Source organism: Lichenostomus cassidix, chromosome 10 (genome assembly GCF_008360975.1).
Source record: "Lichenostomus cassidix isolate B80296 chromosome 10, HeHo_3.0, whole genome shotgun sequence".
Taxonomy (NCBI): Eukaryota; Metazoa; Chordata; class Aves; order Passeriformes; family Meliphagidae; genus Lichenostomus; species Lichenostomus cassidix.
In genome coordinates this window covers 18,037,296-18,059,277 of record NC_139491.1, presented here as the reverse complement: position 1 = coordinate 18,059,277, position 21,982 = coordinate 18,037,296, and the positions used below count along the sequence as shown (strand labels likewise).

General features: G+C 51.5%; 1 protein-coding gene across 3 annotated transcripts in view; it reads left to right on the top strand.

The window, feature by feature from the left end:
• Window positions 1-21,982, top strand: part of LINGO1 (leucine rich repeat and Ig domain containing 1) — a 152,063-nt gene that overhangs the window by 20,125 nt on the left and 109,956 nt on the right. Inside the window, exon 1 of one of the 3 annotated variants that reach the window (XM_085070975.1) lies at window positions 7,234-7,354. The exons of the other annotated variants lie outside the window; for them this stretch is intronic. The gene's annotated coding sequence lies outside the window, so the exon portion shown is untranslated. Of the gene's footprint in view, window positions 1-7,233; window positions 7,355-21,982 lie in introns of those variants that run through there. 3 annotated transcript variants of the gene reach the window in all.

Sequence of the window (21,982 nt, the reverse complement as noted above, 5' to 3'; positions counted from 1 at the left end):
CCACCTTTATAGTGATTGCTGGTGTGTGGGGTGCCTGCTTGCCTTCATGAGTAATTCCCCCCAGCTCCAAAAGCACCAGGGTGTGGAAAAACGATGAACTTCTCTGCAGGAGCTGAGAAGGAGGAAGGGCGTGCATGGCTCCACCACTGCAGCCAATGACTGCATCCCTTCAAAGAGCACTGGAGGACGTGGGAGAGTGGGAATTTCACTGCCAGAAATGCTTAAGGAGGCAAATCTTATGGAAAAATGAATGGAGCTGGGATGTTCATGTGTACCGTCCTGGGCTGGCCAAGTGAGGTCCTCTTTGCACCGTCCTGCCTCACTCCTCTGGCAAACCAAACACCTGAGGAGAAGCATGGTCCAGCATCCCATGCCTAGTTAAATTGGTTTTCCTTTCTTTCCAGCCCCTCACACTGGAAGCCGCCCAGCCTCCGTGGTCTGTCGTGCGGCTGGGATTCGCGGCTCTGGGGCGGGAGCGTGCGCGGGAGGCGGCAGCGTGCGGCCGGGGGTGTAGCGTGTGTCTGTGTGATGCTGCTTTTTAAAGGCTGCCGGGGTGGGATGGGGAAATGCCGGGTGAGGCACAGTCAGAGGTGTGAGCAGTGCCTGCGCCTCGAAGGCGGCGCCGGGGGCGGCGGCAGCCCTTGCTGCGGCGTCGGTCTTGTTTTCTAGTTTAGAGATGAAGGCAAAAATAAAAGCTGTAGTTCTGCTGAGACTAAACTTGAAACTTAATTTGGTTCCGTGGGGAGGTTTTTTTTTACTTCTTCGTGAAAAATATAGGTATTTGGCCAAAACTTTGAGTTTTACAGCAAGGGAAGGGAAAGGTGGCACAATGGTGGGAGAGGCTTGTGTAGAGACGCAGCTGCGAAGGAGGAATAAGGAGCCTGGAGGCTGGTCCAGCCTCTGGCAGCAGCAGACAGGCTGACACATCCCTCGGTGCAGTAACACCCCATGGCAGCGTGACTCTGCCCACCAAATGCGCAGCTTAGTCCCCTGTCCCTGCAGTCACTCCCCACACCACAGGGGCTGCGTTCCCAGGCCACCACCCCACTTCCTCCTCACTTCCTTCAGCCTTCCCTCCACCACAGTGCCCATCCTGCATTCATTACAATGCCCATGTACTTCTCTAAGCCCAATATACTTTGAATTACTGCTCATCTATTCCTCTTGACATCCTCATGCTCATAACTAGGGAGCCTGCATTACCCGTTTGCACATCTGTCAAGCTGCGTGTTCCTTGGCCATTTCCAGAGATACATAAAATTGCCCGTGGTTATGACATTATTGACAACCCGCCCCATCTCCTTCCCCCTCCCCGAGCCCAAATGGCTGCCTCGCTTTATGAGGATTGATATTTGGGCAGTAAATATTTTAGAGCCTCATCTGATGAGTGTGTCTGTGCGGGTGAATACATTTGTGGCTGAGGACAGATGTTGGAGCTATCTTCATTGGAAATGCATGGCCTTGTCTTTCTCCCTCCTGCCTTTGCAGCATCTCTGTCATCTCTCTGCAGCTTCTCTGTGCTGCCTGTTTCCGGTGGGAAGAAGGGGAAACATAGGGGAAAGCCAAGCAGAGATTGACAGGGAAGGACTGGTGCTAGCAGAATTCTATGCAAGGTTTCAATGGCCCATTGCTGCCAGGTTCCCCATGTACCTCAGCAGTAGGATTGAATTTCTGTGGCAAGGTGTTTACCCTTCCTTGAACCCAGGGAATCCACCACTTCCTGCTGTGCTGGACAAGTAGCTTCAGCCCTTTTGAAAAGAAGATGACAAGTATCAGACTGTGGTTTCCAAAGGATATGTTTTGACTCCCATTCTGAAAAGCTGCTTCATCTCCCCAAGTTTCAAAATGCACTCCAGTAAATGCCACTAAAGAGGAAACAACTTAGGAACAGCACAACCTGGGTGATCTGAACCATTTTTTTATCTTGCTGAGAAAAGCAGAGGAGCCCATTTTCAGTTCCTCAAAACGATTTGCTCTCTTTCCCTTCAATCAGCAAAACAAAGAGTGTTGCCTGATTCCTAAGGAAGAAAACAAGCACAGTCAGCTCCTGCAGAGTGAGCCAGGGCTGGGCTGGGCTGAGGTTCTGAGAGTCACAGCTCCCCTTGTGCTGGATCTAAGCTATGGGCACCAGGATTCAGGGAGCTTTTAAAAATATGTCTGCACTCCAGCTCTCTGAGAGTTTTGCTTGTGCTACCAAGCAACGTTATCCTTGCACGGAGATCCAAGCCTGGGATGGGATTCTGGTCTCTTCCCTGCAGGGAGGACAATGGCATGGGGATATGGCACAAGTCCTCTCTGCACACAGAATGGTTGGAGCATGTGCAAGGCAAGTCAGCCATGCTCCATGATGTCTCCTTGCCATTTTGCTGCCTTTTTTTCTCTCTGAGCCTGGAGCGAGTGCATTGAAATGTGTAAAAAATCAGCTGCCTGGGGGTGGCTTTGCAACTGTTCAGTCCTTGCAGTCCCTCGGAGTCTTTGTCAGGAGAGCAGGAGCTTCCTGGCTCTGTGCAATCCCTTGAAGTCTTTTGTCAGGAGAACGGGAGCTTCCAGTTTACCTCTAGGGTTAAACTCTGGCACCCATTGCCAGCTGTTCCCAGGGCGTGGCTGTCCCTTTCCCGATGGGAGAGATGTGTTTCGGGCCAGGTAGTAGGATGGGGTGTTTCTGGTTGGTGCAACTTGAGGTTTGAAGCCGTTGCGTAGGCAAGGGGTGGTGCCTGAGGGGGCACATGGATTTCCAGGAGTGGCCCTTGGGCCAGAGAATGTCACCTGCCTTCTTAGTGGTTGCTGTGCTGTTGCATGCAGGCAGTTGCTGGTACCATGGAGTCCACTGTACCTCTTCTATTCAGTTTGTTCATTCAAGGAGAGATCTGTGTCATCAAGGAGCTGTACAGGACAGCTTTGCAAAGGTGCTGGGAAAGTAGGAGGTGTCCAGCTCTGTTTGCAAGGGCTTGGTGTCTCCATCTCCACAAAGTCTGGCTGCAGGAGCCACGTGCCGAGGGGAGGGGTTCAGTGGCCTTGTTGATTCGTCGATGAAGGATGCTGCCCTGGCCCTGGCCAGTCTGCTCTTTTACAGCACTATAGTATCTATTTATTTATGATTTCCGTGGGTGGTGTTTTGGATGATCTATTGAGCCAGAGTGAGATATTTTGAGGCACAGTGAGATATTTTAAAAACATCTCATCACTCTGGAAATATCCATGGTGCGATAGCTGTGTATTAGTCATTCGGAAAGGGAGTGATTTCAATGAAAGAAAAAACATTTCATCTTGTCAGAGCATTTTCACTCACTGTCTGCCAGGCAGCTCTTGTCAGTCTTCAGTCTCTGTGGCTGGTTTTACTCTTCTCAGGCTCTGCCTTTTTATTTTCTAACAAGAAATAAAATAAACCCTCTAATGGATATTGGTAGCTATGAACTCATCAATTGTCAGTAAGAAAGAGCCTGTGAAAAGATGCAATAAACCCTCTTTGTACTGGATTATTTCCCACGGGATTATTTCTCTCAGGGACTATCTGCATTTGGAAGGAGAAACTCCTTCTCCAGGTATTGGACCTTGGAAAAAAGCCCCTGTCCTCCAAGGTGATTTATCCCCCTGAAAAGTGAGAGTAACTCCAAAACCCTTGTCTGCCAGCTGGAGATGCCGAATTAGGCTCACAGAGAGCAGGAGGAGATATGGTTTTCTCCTAGGAGAAAAAAAAAAAACCTGTTAGAAAACACAAATGATGAGGCCTTGTCCTGCAAGGGAAAACAGTACAAAGCCGTTCAGCAAATGAAAAGCCAAATGAGCTGTGAAAACCTACCACCATGGTAGGAGAGATTTTCACTCGGAGGAAATCTGCCACAAATCACCTAATATTCAGCTTTGCACTGCCATTTGGGAAAATGTTCATCATGTTCCACTGGTCTCTGCTTCACTTTATGTATATCTGTAGCAGGGGTTTCTCTTGCACAGCCTGCACGCCCCGGGGAGGAGGTGATTCGGTCTAGATGCTCCCATACTTTGATCATTCTCTGTAATCAGGCAAAGAGTAGTTGTGCTGTAGTTACACCGTGAGTACTGTTTACTGTTGCTTTGAGGGGCACAATTGCCATTGCCTCATGCAACCAGTAAATAACTGCTTCAATGGCTCTAAATGATCCCATTATGGATAAATCCTTGGTTAGTGTTCGTCCAAGTTTTCTCAGGGTACGTGATAACGGAGTTATAGAATTAGGTTGTGTTGGAAGAGACCTCAAAGCTCATCCAGTTCCACCTCTGCCATAGGCAGGGACACCTTCCAGTGGACCAGGTTGCTCCAAGCCCTGTCCAACCTGGCCTTGGACATTTCCAGGGATCCAGGGGCAGCCACAGCTTCTCTGGGCAACCTGTGCCAGGGCCTCACCCCCCTCAAGCACATCTAAGGTGGGGATGGGCTTGCACCTAAATGTTTTGGGGGATGTTTCCCTGCTGCTGTGGCTGCCCCTTGGCCATCTCCTTTGGCATTGGGAGTTTTGGCTGGGTTTTCTTTGCCCCTGTGCTGAACTCTGGCTGCATCCCTGTGCGTGCCCATTCCACTTCCAGCCACTGAGGCCAGAGAAACTCCAGCCAGGGCTTGAAAATTGAAACTCTTAAATAAAGAGCAGGAGAGGGCAGGAAGGAAGCCGCCCCAGGTCTCCTTGATGACAATGGTGCCTTCTCCCCTGTTCCCCAAGGACAAAAAGGGCATCACTCCCCTTGAAAGCAGAAACTGGGAGGATCAGGGGCCTGACTGCCCTGGAACAAATGCCCATAAGCCCCATCTTGCTAAAATCTGGGTTTGGCAGCAGTGACCTGTAACCTTTACAACTGTTGCCCTTTTTTTCCTGGCCAAATGAAATTAACATAGCCAACCAGTGCCATTTCTTTCCTTTAACCTTTTCCTTTTCATGTCCACACTTGACCCAAAATAATATTCTTTTGGTTTGCACTCGGTGCTCCCTTGCTGGACACTAATTCAATTAATTCAGTTAATTAATTAACACAAGCTGACCTCTTGCATTCCTTGGCCAGGGGCAGGACTTATCACCCACGTGGTGAATCCTCTGCTCTCCTGCCCTTGTGGCGTGGCATCCTCTGCATCCCTTTGCTGGTGGTGAGCCTGTCCTCGTCCCGCGCCCCTGAGTCAGCACTCTGCTGCTGGCGTGCTATTTCAGCTTGGGGGGAAAAAAAAGAAGAAAGTTTCGGTATTTAAAGTATTTAAGCAGATGGAAAACCACAAACTACAGTCAGTGGAGGGAGCGTGTTTCATGACTAACAAAATATGCCAGGTAGGCCGTTCCACTTGAGATATTTTCAGGAATATAATCACTTTCACACATCCTCATAAATTTGCCAAAGTGTTAGTTTTCCCCCATATGGATGGGGAGGATGCAGCATGTCATGACTGTTACACGGCATCTTGAATGCTATGTCTTCATGGTGTAATTTTTTGTTCCTTTATTCCCCCCACCCAGGCTGTAATTGCAATAAAAGTTTGATTCACCCTTCCTCATAATTAGTGTAGGCAGAGGGTCATCCTTGAACATTTTAGTGAGAGAGCTCCTTGGAATAGGCAGGGCAGAGGAAGCAGCAAATAAATCTCTAATAATACCCTGAAAAAAGGACTGGGTTTGGGCTGGAGCAGTGCCAGGGATGATGTCCCCAGTGGGTACCAGCAGGCAATAAATGGATTCTCTAGGGAAGCCCCAAAGGCTGCATCCTTCCCATTGAGCTCCTTTCAATAGATGCTCCAGCATCGCACTGGGGTAAACAAATGCAAAATATTTTGAAGTCATTCAGTTTCAGCATTGGATTCTTTCTTTTCTTTCTGGTATCATGGCAAAATTAAATAAAAGGACCCGTTTTCTGCATGTTATTGATCTTTCACTCAAAATCTGGGCCCTTTTCCAGGAAAAATGAGCCCTTTTGTGAACAAAGAGACAGGCACCTTCCCAACAAAAGTCAGCTTTCAAATCTAATGTTCTGTGTGTTTGAAATTTCATGTTTCTGATAGGAAAATATCAATTTCACTCAAATTTGCAGAGCAGTGATGCGGCGGGGGGGAGATGGCCCTGAATGGATTGATGAGCCCTTGAAGGCCAGATTGCCAGAGGGATTTAAAAGCAAAAGAAAAAGCAACCTTGTCACTGATTCTGAGCAGCTTGTGTTTGAATCCAGAGCCAGGCTGTTGGGCTGGAGCTGGCCCTCCTGCCCTTGTCCCTTGGGGACCTAGAGCCTTCATTGTACACTGTGCATATGGCAGGAGGGATCAGCCCATCTCTCCTGACCAAATCCCAACCTCAGTGGTTATATACCCTTTTTTTTTTAACGTGGTGGTGGCTGGAGCCAGACTCTGAATTGGTATGTGCTGGCCTTGCTCCGTTACCTCGGTTGGGTGCCCCACTGAGAGCTGCCTTCTTGTGTCTCAGACAAGCTGGGCTTTGCCAGCAATGTTTTACAGGTTAATTTGTCAAATCTCTGCAGCTCGATTATTTGTTGGCGGAGCCCTTGGGAATTGCCGGGGAGGAGATGTGTTACGCTCCCTTGGACCGTACTACCACGCGGATGCTCAGCTGTCGGGCAGGGCTGCCGAGCTGGGTGTCCTAAACACGTGTTCATAGTGCAGCCCATGACTGTGACACCCCCGTGGTAATGAGGGTGGCTCTGTTCCCGGCTGCTGCACCCTTTGAGAGCAAGTAAATTGGTTTTCTTCAGTGGTGCTCCATCCTCGCTGTGATGCGAAGGGGATAGAAGTAGCTCTGGCTCAAGGGCATAATTCCCAGGCCATCAACAGAATCATGGAATGGTTTGTGTTGGAAGGGACCTTAAAGATCATCTCATTTCACCCCCCCCCCCCCCCGCTAGCCTGGGCAGGGACACCTTCCACTAGCCCTGGCACCCTGCTCCTTGTCCACTGCTACATGGAAAGTTTGCCTGGTGCCTGAGCAGAGAAGTCTCCCCCCTGCCCCAGTGGGATTGCTCCTGTGGGGCTTTGCTCCCGGCTGCGTGTGTAAGCTCGCTTATCTTTGGAAAGGCACGGCGGCGCTGACAAGCGGTGCAGGAGATGGGGGCAGTAGGTGGATCGTTTTTAGCAGCGCGCACGCACGGAGCAGACAGCTTGGGCATGTTCCAAAACACTTCCCACGCCCCCAGGCTGAATTTTAAGAAGCTGGGGCATCTGCACGTTCAAAACGCTACGGGGTGGAGGGGAAAAAAGGAAAAAAATCCCCAAGGCAGGCAGAGCAGCCAGCGCGTGGAAGGGGCAGGCAGCACCCAAAGGCTGATGTCTTGCTGCGGAAGGGAGTTTGTTGCAAAGGCTGAGCAGCTCCAAGCCGCTCTCCGAAGGGGCAGAGCACAGGTGAGCGTGGAGCAGTGGGCACTGGCTTGCAAGCTGGTCTCGCTCTTGGTTGAGTGGGGGGAATGGGAAGAGGAGCTTGAGTTACCCAGGAACGGTGCCCGGGTGAGTGCCTGTTCCTCCTGTCCCTCTGGGGTGGTGCAGCCTTTGAGGAGCTCCACACATTTGGGGACCCCAGAGCCTTGCACTAAGAGGGGGGGTTAGTGGGGGGGGGTAGACCTGAATTCCTTCTGGTGATAGGAATGAGTTCTGTGCTCATCCCACCTTTGGTGTTTCCAGTGGATGCCTGGGATCCTGCCCATTAATCGCAAGAGATGCCCCACTGATTGCTTTCTGTGGGGCAGCCCTGGTATGCAGGACCAACCTCATTCCCTTCTGCATTTCCTGGGGAAGCTGAAACAAGCAGGCAGTGGGCAGGGATTGATGCTGGGAACATACAAGCCCTGGGCTTGCATCGGCTGGCTGAGGGCTATTTCAGCCCTACCTGGGGCTCCCTGGGTGGGATATCCAGCCTGAGTGGGGAACCTCTGGGGGACGGAGGATAACCTGTGTGTATGGTCCAGCAGAGTCTTGGATCCCCTGGAGCGATGATCTGGGGTTCCTTTCTGAGTCCTGGTATAGCTTTGGATAAGTAGCTTTGTGCTGTGAAAGTTGGGAGGTTTCGGTGCTGGGTGCCCAGCTTACATGCTGAGAACAGCACCAGTTCTTGCTGTTGCTGCTCCCTTGCGATCCAAGGTCCCTGCTCCTGGTGGTGCGGGGCCTCGGACGTCTTGCACTGAAGCATCAGGAAGGGATGGGTGTAAATCTGGAGAGCCCAAGCTGCCGTCCGCGTTCCTCAGATCACCGATCCGGTGTGCGCTTTGCGATCCAAGGGTGGGGAGTGCGCCCATCCGCACTTTCCATTGAGATCCTGTTGGCGCTGCTGGCGATGAGGATGATGGTGTGGCATCCTGGCAGCCTGAAGCCATCCTGGTAGGGTGGTTGGGCTCTGACGGCTCCCTCCCATCTCACTGGGCCAGGCACTGGGGGATGCTCCTCCCGACGCATCACGTGCACGAGGGGCATCTCCCCAGCGCTCCCCATGGCTGCCTTCTGTGCTGCTGCCGCCTCCCATGGCTGCCTCCCGTGCCGCTCGGCAGACGCTCACCCTGGCAGCGGGCAGCTCATGCTGTGCCCTTCTCCTGGCAGAGCTGGTGGCTTATTTAAACGTGACTTTTGCCTGGTGAGGAGACAGGGAAACTTGTGAGGAGCAAAAACTAGAGAAGTCCAAGCGGGGAGATCTAAATGCCTCCAAGATCAGATCTTTTTTTCTTTCATTTTGGGAAGAGAAGACTTCTTGGGAAGTCTCCACTTCCTTAGTATTCCTCCAGAAGAGGCTGAAGCAGACTCTAAATTATGCGCTTTGTAAGTCTCTTGGTACCAAGCAGTAGTGCTCTCCACGGTGTCCTCATCAGCCTCATGGCAAGGAGCATCCTCTTGGCAATGGATAAGTTTCTGGGGTGCTTCTGTTCCTTGTCCCTTGGGTGGGCAGGGGTACCTCTGCACCTCTGGCACCGGAGGGAGGAGTACAAGGCCCTTAGCTTTGGTGCTAAACACAAGATGTTCTGCTGTGCCCCCCGGGGTGAGGAGGAGGAGGAGGAAGGCAGAGAGGGATGGGAATGGACCTCGGGTGCCCCGGGGGACTGGCTTGTTTCTGCTAATTAGCGGTGCAACGAGCCGTGGCACAGCCCGGGGCTCCTGGCAGATAATTACCTCGCTGGGTGCTAGGAAGGGAGCAGAAAGACTTGCTGTCCACAGGGACTTTAAAACTTCCCCATTCTTGAACAGATTTGGGAAAGGCAGCTCAAAAAGAATAATATGGATATATATTTTAACAGAGCAATTTCTGCCAGGCAGGCAGGCAGGCCAATTTGTTACTGAGGTGACACATTTGGTTTTAGCTATAAGAATCAAGATTTTTTTGGCTTTTCTCCTTTTTCAGTCCCTGGAGAAGGGGGTGGCTAAGTCGTAGGGAAGCTGGGGGTCTGCATGGGAACAGGCTTGGGGTTCTGGCTTCCTCCCAACCGAGCATTTATAAGTTCGTGGATGTTTCATAGAGCAGGGGGAGAAAAATAAATCTGTTTTATCGGTGAGGTTTCCATGGGGCCAGGGTATCCTGCCATCCCTGTGCTGTGTGGCTGTGCAGACACTGCCCGAGGGCTGCCGGGGGTCCTGGCCCCGGGTCCGGCTGCTCCACCGCCCTGGGGACTGCTCCCCGGAGCTGCCCGCGGGTCCCGCCAGTGGTGCCGGGGCTGTGCCGGGAAGTGCTGTCCCCTGTGTGCTCCTTGTGCCCAACGGGTGGGATCGCTGCTGGCCAAGAAGCATCTGTGCTCTCCTCGCACCTCTCATCGGGGCCAGGGACCTCATTAGTTGCCTCCATCTCCTCTCTCCTCTGTTTATCTCCAGTGTTTCAAACGTTTGCCTGATTTTTTTTTATTATGTCTTTTTTTTTCCTGGCTTGAAGGGAGAAATGACTGTGTGAGTCATGATGGGGCCTGACAGCTCCCTGCGTGCCCTGCCAGGCTCTACCGAAATCGGGGCTGGGGGGCAGGGCTGCAGTGACTGCTGCCCATACAGGTCCCGTTGCGGGGGTACACGGGGTGGGGAGTGGGGAACAGGCATCGCAGCCTTTCCCCTTCGTCACTCATTAACCCTTTGATCTGTGGTGCTTAACACAGGGTCTGGCAAAGCTCAGGCTTCCAAGGAGGGATTGCAGGAGGATTTGTGATTCTCTTTGGGAGAGTAGAGGGGACGTCATGACACCGGGTGGCAGGAGAACAGCAGGATGGGAACAGATTGAGATGAAAGCCCAGTGTAGCCAGCCCTGCCTCTGTCCACTCTCTGTAGGGGATTTGGGACCCTGTTGAGCTCTTGGCCACATGCATGTGCCTTGTACAGGAATAGGCTGGGATGACAGGCTGGTCTGGTCAGCGGATTTGTCCCCATTCCAGTGCACCCAGGATGTCTGCTTCCATGCAGAATGGGGTCCCAGGCTGGTGCTCCCATGGCATCTCCCTGCTGAAGGAGCACAACTACTTGGTACCAAGCCAGCAGGATGCAGGGGATGGCAATTCCTCCTCCTCTTCCTCCTCAGTCAGGGCTGTGGGTGCCAAACCGCATCTCTCCATCTGCCAGCACTGCCTTGTTGGCAACCTCAGTCCCCCTTCCTCCACACCCCATCTCCCTCTGGAAAATCAGCAGTAATTCTTAGTCAGTGCTGTCTCATGGACCATTACTTTGGAAATCCCAGGAAGAAGGGCGCTTGCCCATGGTCCTGTGTGACTGGTGCCATCCTCTGCAGCCCATCGCCACCCTGGCACTGCTCACTTAGAGAGCAGGGCCATCCTGACCTGTTCCTCGCTGCTCTGGGATGATCCCAGCATCTCACCCGTGCTTTTTATAGCCTGTGCTTCCCAGCAGGCTCATGAGCTGACCTGGATATGGCCACACTGCATTTGGGCTGAGCTCCCCTGCTCCCTTCTGGGGTGGGGCTGGTTTGTCAGTGCTCGTTGGCACCCCAGGTTGCTCTTGCAAAGACAGAAGCATCCGTCATCCTGCTTTTGTGTCAAATATTTCCAGTCCAGGCTGGGTAATAGGGATGGCTGTGAGCACGCACCTCCGGATCTCTGCTCCACGGGGATCCCTTCTCCTTAGCAGGTGCTTTTTCTCCCAGATGCTGTTCTGCAGAGAGGAAACAGGGACAAATTAGCATCCCTGGCATTTCTGGCTCTCCCCACTCCTTGCCTGCCTGCCTCCCCTCTCTTCTCTTTTTAAAGAGATTCAGGTCATGCCTGGAATTAGGGCTCCCTGAACTGCAGTGAAAGAGCATTTAAACTGCTTACCATCGATTAGATGGAGTAGTTGGGGTTTGGTTTGTCCCCCACCCCTGCCCTCAGCTTTGGATGGGTGTTCACAGTACATTACTCCTTCTTTCAAGGCCTTTGCCATCATGAGCTGCTCATCCCTGCACAGGTGGGTCTGGGGCCCTGGGGACTGCTCCCTGCTTTGTACCCCGCTAGCAGCCAGCTGCTCTCGACACAGAGACCTTGCAGGAAGGCATTTTATTTAGCCGGCTTCGTTTATCGTGGCGCTCCGGCTGGGATTAGACACAGATAAGACGATCAATAAATCCTCCTCTTGGCTGAGATGTGCCGTGAATTTTTTGGGAAAGGCTAGGGAAAGGAGGGCACCCATTCAAAGGCAGCAAGACTGGCTAGAGGTGAGGAGGGGACAGCCAATGCTTCGAGGTGGTGGCACAGAGGGGACCCTGCCGTGATCCCGCTGCCAGTTTGTAAGAAGACATCTGTATGTGGTAGAGGAGAAAAGAAACCCCGTGCTGCCGCTGCGGCTGGTGTGACTGTGCCGCCCGAGAAAGTAGGTCAGGCTGTGCTGCAGAGCCCAGCATGAGCCCCCAGCACAGCGGGACACCCACCTCTCCCCAGATCCCCCCTCAGCTCTCTGCTCACAGCCAGGCACAGCCAGCCCTGTGCCAAAGGCAGCCGCTGTGGGGCTGGGTTGGCATCAGCCCCTCACCCCGCTGTCTGGGCAGCTCTTTGGTCCTGTTGTGGTGGCTCTGGGTGAGGGTGGCAGCGTGGGATCCGTGCAAGAGGAGAGGCAGAGCTGGAGAAAGGACAGAGTGGGAGAGAGGGGATGCCGTACTGCATCTCTCCTGCCTGCATCCCTCAGCTGCCCTCCTGTCTCCAGGGAGGATTTGGCTGCAGGAGGGATGTAAGATGTAACCCCAGCATCAGAAGGGAGCAGCCGTTTCTCCATCTCCACAGAATTTCTGGGTCTCCCACTAGCAGAGGGTGGGCAAAGCTCAGGGACACGCCCTCCACCCCCTCCTCCCCGTCCCCTCTCCTCCTTTCTGGGACTGTTTTCAGCATTGTCAGGGAGATTTGGGGAGGAAGAAAAAATGGTTAAAGGCAAGAGGCTGACGCCTAAATCTGCAGGGATTTTGGGTGTCTCACAGGGCTCTCAAAGCCTCCCTCAGAGGGGAAGGGGGAACAGGACAGGATGAATGATGGTGGTCCCACGGATAGGGTTCAGGCAGGACGGAAGGATGTCCTAGCTTGACTCAGGAGGATGGCTCAGTCGATCATCACTTCCAGGAAGGTTTCTTGGCTGCTGGGGATAGGGGAAAATTAAGATGTGTTTTCAAGACAGAGGTGTTCCAAGTGCAAATCCAGAGTGTCTCTCTGGCACAGCATTTAGCTGTAGCTGTAGGAATACATTGGGAGATGGAAGGAAATTTTGGAATTGCCTTTGCCACTGGACACAGCTGGGCTGTTGCTCCCAGATGCTTTGTGGGGAGGGATGCTGTGGGGCTGGATCACAGCCACGGGAGCATGGCTTGCTGCAGATGGGGGCCTGGGACCTCATGGAGGTGACAGCCTCATGCTGATGTGGCTCTGGTGACACCAGTGCCATGACCCAGAGGTGGGCAGGGACACTGTGTCCTCCAGCAAGGACCTGACTGATCCGAGAGGGCTGGTGGTGAAGACGCAGTGAGCCGAGCGAGGAATAAATTGAGTGTGTACATCACAGGCAGGTCTGGGCTTTATTGATTTTCAATGAAAGGCTGTGTCATGAATTTTTCTTTCCCACTGTATTTGCTGCAAAGTTGCATCTCGTCTCCAAGCATTAAGCACTAACTAGAGAGCTCATTTTTCGCCCCCCAGGAGATGCCCCGGGGGGAGGCAGGTTTGCACATGGTCTTTTTAAGCGTGTGATGGATGCAGCAGCTTTACTAATCCAACACCAGAAGAGAAAGCTGGCATTAGGAGCGGAAAATGTTATGTCCAGCAATTCAACTGACTTGCTGCTAAGGGGATGCATGTGTCTTATTTGATGGGCTGCTTCAGGATCCGTCTGGGAATGGTGTCCTGCTGTCCCCAAGAGGGACAAGGCGTCATCTGAGTGTTGTCACTGCTTTTGCTGGTTTGCCTTTCCTCTGAACGACAGGAGGACTCTCAAAGAGAGGGAACATAGTTGCTATGACAGAAACCTTTTGGAAGCTCCTGTTGCATCCTGCTTTTAAACTGGTGTTCAGAATTTGGAGCATTTCTTTAATCTTGAAGTCATTGTTTTTAAACATTAAAGAACATTTGGGAATGAGTATAGCATTAAATGTTTTAGGAGACATTTCTCCCTATCTTTGGAAGCTCTTACAGATCTTCTTTGCATCCTGATGAATGTGTTGAGAATCTGCAGGAAAGCATTGAAACCAGCTGAGGGTTTTAAAAGCAGATAACCAATGAAGGAAGTTGGAAAGGCTTAGGATGGGTTTGTCTGGAAAACAGGTAATAGGGTTGAGGTGTTTGACTAGAAAAGAGGTGATGGAGAGATATTTTACCAGGTTTTGGGTAGCACTGTGCAGTGAGATGTGCAGCCACAGCAGCTTGTGTCCTCACAGGAAGAGTGTGGGAAGCCTCGCAGAGTTGGGAATTTGGTTGGAAATGCCCTGGAAGGGTTAACTCTGGTGCCTGGATGTAACTGGATGCACTGAAGCTGAAGTGGAGCAGTATGCAAATCTATCCACTTTCATAAACTGCTTAATTAGGCGAATGTTAATGAGACGTTAATTACTGTTGTGCCAGCGAATCCCACGGAACGGAGATTATGTTTCTCTTCAAACATCCAGTCTTAATTATAACTTGCACTTAATTCCACTGTCTTGCTTGGGACGGAGCTGGGTAGGGAGGACGAGCGCCAGCTCCCATGGCTGCCCGCCCGCAGAGCATCTCCCATCCTTGCTCATGCCGTGGTGGTGGCTCTGGGAGTGTGAGGGTAGAACCGTGGAGGCAGCAAGGGTGGCTTGGAGACGGTGGCTGCGAATCCTTCATTTGCAGCTATCTCCTTGTACTCAGGTCCAGCCTGGCAGCAAATCCTCCAGTTGCTTGCTGTGATCAGGCCAGAGTAGAAGGTCTCGTGTCACATGTAAAAAGTCCCATACTTTTCCTTTGTGAGCTTGAGAAGCCTTCAGGAAGTCCTTGTTGGTGCCCTGTGCACTCCAGGGATGCCAGATTGCCCTGCTCTGGAGGTACCTGTCCCAAACTGGTCAGAGTAGGGTAGGGAATGTGAGCATCCAGCATGTGCCTTGTCTCCTCCTTCCTCACTTTCTGTTTCTACCTGCCTTGGCCTACCCAATAGGATTGCAAATGCATTCTGTTCCCTGTGATTTCCTGTTCCTGTATCAGCTTTTGTGGCAAATTGCCAGAGGTCTTATTGCACGGTGCCTTGGCCCCACATGAATACTTTTAAAATATGGCTTCCACTTGGAGATCAGCAAGAGATCACAGCAGCGATGAGCAGAGAAATGGCATCCCATTTCCAATTTGAACACCTATTATTATTATTATAATTATTATTATAGCATTATTATTATTATTACTACTATTTTACATGGCTTTCATTAAAGTTCAGGATAATATAACGCCTTATAATACCTAAATGAGGTATTAGCCAGCCATGGAATCTGCATCCTCAGGGGGTTTTGGCTCGTTTTCCTTTGTGCTTTGCTGGTGGCTGCTCTGGGCTAACCACGAGCTTCCCTGGCTCGTTGCTGATTGCTGCCAGCTGGGTGGCAGAGAGGACAGCATCTTAAGGCCGAAACACGAGGCTTGGGCTCCATCAGAGCTTTTTTTGTACCCTTGGGGAAGATTTCTTCCAGTGGTCAGGCTCTTTATCCCCAGGGAGGTGTTTGCTTCGCCACTGCTGGTGGTGGGAGAGCCCATGGGCTGCCTGCTCCGCTCCTCCTGGCATGAGCTCCATGTCCTTCATGTCCCCAGCAAACGGGATTTTAATCACACACACAGTGGCATCTGCATGCTCAGAGCTTGTGGCCAGAAACCTGCAGCTGAGAGCAGTGACAGTCCTCATGCCGGGCTCTCTCTGATGGCCGGCGGTGTCTGGGGAAGCTGCTCCGGGGTCGGAGTCACTTTGGATTTCCTCTGCAGAAAGCGTGTTGTCCCCCGAGCAATGATTCTCCGCATTGGGTATTTTCAATTACAAAGGGTGTCAGTTCAGGTTTCGTTTCCTGTGTTTTTTTCTTTTCTTCCCTCTGTTCTGACTCTGCTGTTTGATTTCCAGACAGGTTTGATATTTCCTCTCCCAGCATGCCGGCAAGCCCTGGGGACTTTTGTGGGCGGCTCCTTTGATCGCAGGCAATGTCCCTCTGAGAGGGATGGGCTGGGCCGGGCTGGGCTGGAGGACCAGGAGCTGGCGGGATGGGGGCTGCACCCATGGCAGCACTCATGGGGGTGGCACCACCAGGGCTCCAGCCAGCTCAGCATGCCTCTTCCAAAATCATCTGAACGTGAATTTTTTAATCTCCTAGAAAGCTTTTCTACCAGAAGAAATGTGTCCAGCAACCAGGGAGTTTTGCCGTTTTTATTTTCCTCTGCATTCTGCATCTCTGTGTTGAGACCTCTGTTAATTAATTAAGAATTAATTCTTTGCAATTCCTTTAATTTTTAAAAATGGCAGGATCTAGCCACATACCCCCTCGCAGAGCTGCCTGCTGCTCCCTCCTCCCCTCTTGCAAAGCAAATCTCGAACAAACAGAGCCCTGCTGCACAATCAACAGCTGCGTGGGAGGCAGAGCCAGTGCTTTGCATATGATTCCAACCAAATACAGCGTGTTTGGGAAACATGGGGAATACCAAAGCCAACTCGAGGGGGGACAAGAGCGGTTATTGCCTGTGTTGAGCCCCCACTGCTAAGATGCCCACATGTGTCCGTGGCTCCTTGCTGCTTTTAAGAGCCAAAAATATACCACGAGCAGGATCAGGTGCCCCAGAGCAGCCCCCCGCGAGGTGCCTGCACCCAGGGTGGGTACCCAAGGGGAGCATCATAGGCAAGAAGCAGGCAGGAGAGGAGAAGCTTTCACTCGAATGTTCTGCCCGCAGCCACTTGTCGCTTCCAATTGCAAAGCCCAGCACCTGCTGGCCTTAAAATAAAATAAAATAAAATAAAAGGAGGATAGAGGAGACAGGAGGGTTTGGCTGAACGTCTAAATTAGCCTTATTGTGCTGGGAGCTGAACTGGGCGTGGGGTAAATCCATTCCCACAGCACAGTGAGGCTTTACTGACTGAGATGTTGAGGGATAAATGACTGTTTTTCATACATTATCATGGTCTGACAGCCATGAGGCAGACACAGGCGGTGCAAAGGTGATAAATGAGAAAGTTTGAGTTAACGAAGTGTAGTTGTCTCTCATTAGCGGGAAAGGAGTTCCTTTTACTGCCAGCCCTTGGGCTTGTGCAGTTGGAATTGCTCTTGCCCTTCATTTTGCTTTTTTTAAAATGCCTGATAATTTGTTTCTTATTTACCTTTATTTGCCACGTTGATGGCTTGATACTGGGGCTCTCTCACTAGCACTGAGTGTGTACATGGGATGCTGATGGGGGATAGAGACGCTTCTGGGGACATCAAGGCAGGGCCATGTGCAGAAGGGGCTGCTCAGGGCTGTGGGAGCAAATCCCTGATCCTCCACGCAAGGGAGAAGAAGTGTCTCCCCGGCAATCAGCCAGAGTCAAGAAAGCAGGTCTTCAGCAGGAACCTGCAATATTAAATAGTCTTTTAATGAAAAATACATCTGCTGTTGAGCTTTCTCGCAGCCCAAGATGCGGGCGTGCCTTTTGGTTCTGCGATAGTTGCTGCAGGACCTTTTGTTTTACAATATTTGAAACAAAACTGGAATCTATTTTTAATCTTTTCCCACTTTCAGTCTTTTCTTGTCACTCAGGCATCATGTTAACCCTGCAAAAGCTCAGTCAGGGTTTCCTGCCTTGCCTTTCCTGCCACCCCCTGCCTGCAGCCACAGAGGGCCCCGTTTATCTAGAGCAATGAGCAACTTTAGAAAAATAACACTAAAGAAAAGGTATGTGAGAAACATCTGTGAAATAATAACAAGATCCTGGGGATGGAGCTGCTTTCATCTGGGAGCTCTTTGCTACCTGCGGGTTGTTCCTGTCCCTCGTTAGAGAGGGAGCCAGGCAGCAATGCCCGCTCAGATCTTCCCTTCCTTTCAAGATTCCCCATGGCATCCCACAGGCTGGCGAGCCTGGGCCCTGCCAGCACATCCCTCCTGCTGCCCACTGCTGAACTGGTTTTTAATCCTTCTAATCAGCCTCACATCCAAGCCCAGTGGCGGTGCGTGAGCTGGGTTCATCCAAGGCTGTTGTGCGTCCCTGCCATCAAATCCTGAGTGAGGAATGTGGTAGGGCTGGGAGCTATGGAGTATGGAAACTCCACGTCTGGCCTAGCTTTGTAAGGCTGAGCTGCCAGCTTTGCAGCCAGTCTCTTCGCAGCCAGGGTAGATGCTGCTCTATGTTTGTGCCAGGTCTGGTCCAGACCCTTGGGGAACACCCAAGCAGTGCAAGTGCTGACAGGCACCCTGTGCCTTTCTAGCTGGTGGGAAAATGTCCATCAAAACTTCATTTCATGGGAAAAATCTGGTTTGGCCAAGCTAAAACACTTGTGGGACCCTGTGTTAAAACTTGGAGAGGCTTTTGATGCTCCCACATTGGTGCAGAGGAGTGTGGACTCTCAGGGCTGGACTAGAGAGAGCTGCTCCCATGAACAGCCCTCTGAACAGCCCCAGAGCAGGGTAAAATATAAAGGGACCCCACTGTAGCAGGTGCTGGGGAGCAGGAAGGAGGATGGGGGACTCAGGATTACACATGGAAAGCCCAGTGCCAGCCATGCCTTGGGCAGAGCTGGTGTTTCCACATGAAGCCTGTGCTCTGCCCTGCTCTGCTGCCTGCCTGACTGTTAATGTGTGGTTATTTGCACATGGCTTGTGAGGGTTTTCAGCATGGTCCCTGGTTGGACTTTTCCTATAATAAAATAATTTCCTGCTCTTGAAAGAGGAGCTTCTGCGAGCGAGGATTAAGGTGTATTTCAGTGTTTGCCTCTTGGTCTGTGGCATGCAGGGATGTATTGGTAAAAGGTGCTGCATCTGATTTTGAGGCTCAGTAGTTGAAATGCCTCTTGTTAAGCTCAGGAGAGGAGGGATTTTTGTAGATTGCTGGAGCTAAAAGGTGGGGTTATGAAGGCGGAATTGCCAGGCCCAAGTTACATCCACAAGGTGGACTGGGAGTCTTGCGGGCTTGTTGTCACCTTGGAAATGAAAGGAGTGGTGCACTTCTGAGCCTCCAAGAGTATGTTTGGACACCAGTGAAACATCCATAATGTGATTTCAGGTGTGGATGCACACATTTACACTGCGGTACACGAGAGCAGGATGTGGCCCAGGGCCTCCGGTGCGGATGCAGGAGGCCACAAGCAGAGTACTTTAAGGCTAACAAAGATGCCCTAGGAGATGATTAGCTTTGCAAGCAGCATTCCTGTGTGCTGGAAACAGGGGTATTATGAAGTTCACACTAAGCCCTTGGAGACCTCCGGAGCAGGAGTGATCTGCGTGTCACACAGTGCTATTATTGGAAAGGGTGGCTTCACTGCCTATCATCTGGCTTTGCTGAGTTAGCTCTGTGGACCATCGCCAAACACAAAGCATCTTCTCCTTGGCCATTGCCAACCCACCTACTTGGAGTGGGTGATGATTTGTTTGTTCCTCAGCTCAGCTGGAAAAAATTAGTGTCCTTGTGGGAAGGTGGTAAGAGAGAGCATTGCACAGTGGCATCTCCTGAAGAAAGAAGCAGATTGCTGTGCTCGGGTGTTCATCTGGAGTTCAGTGTCCCACTGCCATCTCAAGGTGGTCCTGTTGGGCTCCTGCAGACTGTGCTGGGCTGGAGCAACACTGCCTGTCTGGTTTGGTCAATGTGTCCCCTCCAAGCTCCTGAGGGAGCCGCATGCAGTGGCAGAGCCCCCATCTTCACTCTTGGGGGATGTGGCAGTGCTCTTGCTTGGCCTGAACCCACTCAGAGCAGCCAGGCTCTCCTCAGCATGCTGCCACTTCCCCCAGGCTCAGCCCAACCCGGCTTTCCCGGTGCTGGTGCGGCACAGGATGAGGCGTAGTTCCCTCCTTGGCTTCTGACGCTGTCAAGACGAGGAGTGCTTGTCATGCTCCTGATTGGGATGGGAAGCATCCTTTGGACTTGGCACTGTATCCGTGCATCCCTGCAGAGCTGTTCTGCTCAGGGGGTGGCTCCCCAGGGCTCCGACAGCAGCCGTGCTGGCAATGCCTGTGGCTGCCAGCCTTCCCGCTGCTGCTAATCCAGACGCGGATTCCCCTCGGTGCTGCCACTAACATAAATCCCCAAGTCCCTTCCATGTCAGACACAGACATGAAATGGTTGCTTTGCAATGAATTAGGTTGTTAGGGGCTTTTTAGAGAAAAAAGCTGGAAAGCATCCCTTTGGCCCCAGAACCCCTGCCCAAAAAACAGGAGCAGGAAGGGGGAGGAAGGTGGTGTGCAGAGAGAGAGAGGAGATATAAAATGGGACAAGGGATGTGGGAGGGAAAGACTGCCCTGGCTGCCTCCCCTAGCAGTGAGCATCCCTTCCCTTTTGCCAGCAGCCCCACCACTGCCAAGGCTGAGAGGAGATTTGCATTAGGGGTGCGATGCTTCTGGGCCTGCCAGCTGCCCTGCTGCCTCTCCCTGGCAGGAAAGCTGTGGAGCAACTGGAATTCTGATTCCTTGGGGACCTGTGAGGGCAGCATCTCTCCAGGTGAAGGATGAAATCTATTACAGAGAAGCACTTGGGGGAAAGCCCTGGACACGATGCACACGGATACTGATGCATTAAAACCATTTCCGGCAGAGATCTTCCACACAGCAGGCAGGCAGAGGGATTGGGCACAAACCCATCCCCAGAGCTGCTCCAGCACTAATGGCTTGCCTTGCCAGCAAGCTGGGAGCAGCCTGGCCACCAGCCTGGTGCTGGCTGGAGAAAGAAACCCTCCAGCCCTCACCCCAGCCCCTCTGAGGCCACAGGTAGCTGGGACCCTTCCCCTGACTGTGCCCCTGGGTCCTGTGGGGCCATGCTGCTTCACCAGCAGGTTTTCAAACCTGAGGTGGTTTTTCCAGCTGTTTCAGTTCCAGCCATAAGTATTGCACAAGTAAAAGAAAATCCATTAAGAGCGTTCTTGATCAGCTCTGACCACAAATGGTATCTGGGTCCCTGGCAGGTTGTGTTTTCTTGCTGTGCTCTGATGCCCAGCTAGGATGGCTGCCTGCACACGAGGTACAGGCAGGCGCAGGCAGGCGTGCTGTGCCATTTTCTTCCTAGGTGTTGCCTAACAACTGACAGGATGCAGAGAGCCTTAGAAAACTTCCCAGATTAGTAGCCTTCTCCCAGAATGGGCTCTGGAGTAGAAGCAATCAGCCATTCTGATTTGCTTTGAAAAACATGTATTTTTCAGTCTTCATGTATTTTTCCCTTCTCTTCCATTCCATCTTGCATCCCCACACACTTCCTTTCATTCCCCTCCTTCCTTCTCCTTTTCATGAGCTATTTTCAAATGCCAGGAAGGGCGAGATCTGAGGGGAGGAGGAGTAACTGAAAGAAAAAAAAAGGGTGGTAAAATTATTTCACACATTTATAGGAAAAAAAAAAAAAAAGAACGTGTGGGTGTGGGGAAAGAGAACAGCTCCAGTTCCCAGAAGACAAAAAACAACTTCATTCATTTCCCGACGTAATTTTATCAGGTAGGAAGGCTTGGTTACATTTCTGCAGCCCTACAGTCTTCAGTGATGGTCCTGAGGTCTCCAAGTTGTCCCTCTCGCTATGCTGCCCTGATCTGACATAGATTTGGTGTTGGGGCTTTGGTACCAGGAAACTGGGATAGGAGGATCCTAAGTGGTGGGAAAAAGAAGGATGAGCTTCTGGAAAACATGGCTTTGATTAAACCAAACTTGGCTCTGCGAAGAGTAGGGGAGATGTTGCAAATATCACCAGCTTCACAGGAAACATTTCTTCACACAAGGACAGTATGTTGGATGATTTCCCGTGTTTAATAAATAGGATTAAACCCAGCAACAACAGCGCTCGCTGAGAACTAGGAGTTCGGGTTGCGATAAACTTTTTAGATGGCAAAATCTCCTTATGCTCAATTGCTTTTTCATCTCACTGGGAAAACTGGAAATAACTGTTTTGGCTTGTCCAACCATTCTTGAAACGTGATTTGTTTGTCTTACTGGCCCTCTGACTCACAGCCACTGGAAAAGGGAAATTAACCAATTCCCCAAGGAAGCTTTTCTGAGTAGCTCACTGCTGTGATGCTGGAGGTAATGCTGGAGCACTGATGCTCTGACTGTCCTGCATTGAAGTCCTGTCCCCTTCATGCCATGGAGCTTTGGAGAAGGCCCTGGATGGGAGGAATTTGGAGATCCAGCAGCAGGCACTAGCCTGCCCATTGCCCCGTGGGTGAGCCTGGGATCTTGGAGCAGGCTGGCATTTCACACCTTGGCGAGGGTGACATTTTCTTTGCAGCTTTTCCATGTTCGAAAGCTGGCATTTCACCCCAAGAGGAAGCTGGTATTTATAAGGCAGGGCACTGGCATTTCATTCATTGTTACCATCCAGTGATTCAGACAAGGTCTCTTAGCCAGAAAGGTCAGCTGGGTCTCTGCTGTTCTTTGCTGCTTTTCTTTCTTTTTCCTTTTTATTTTTTCCCCTAAGGGG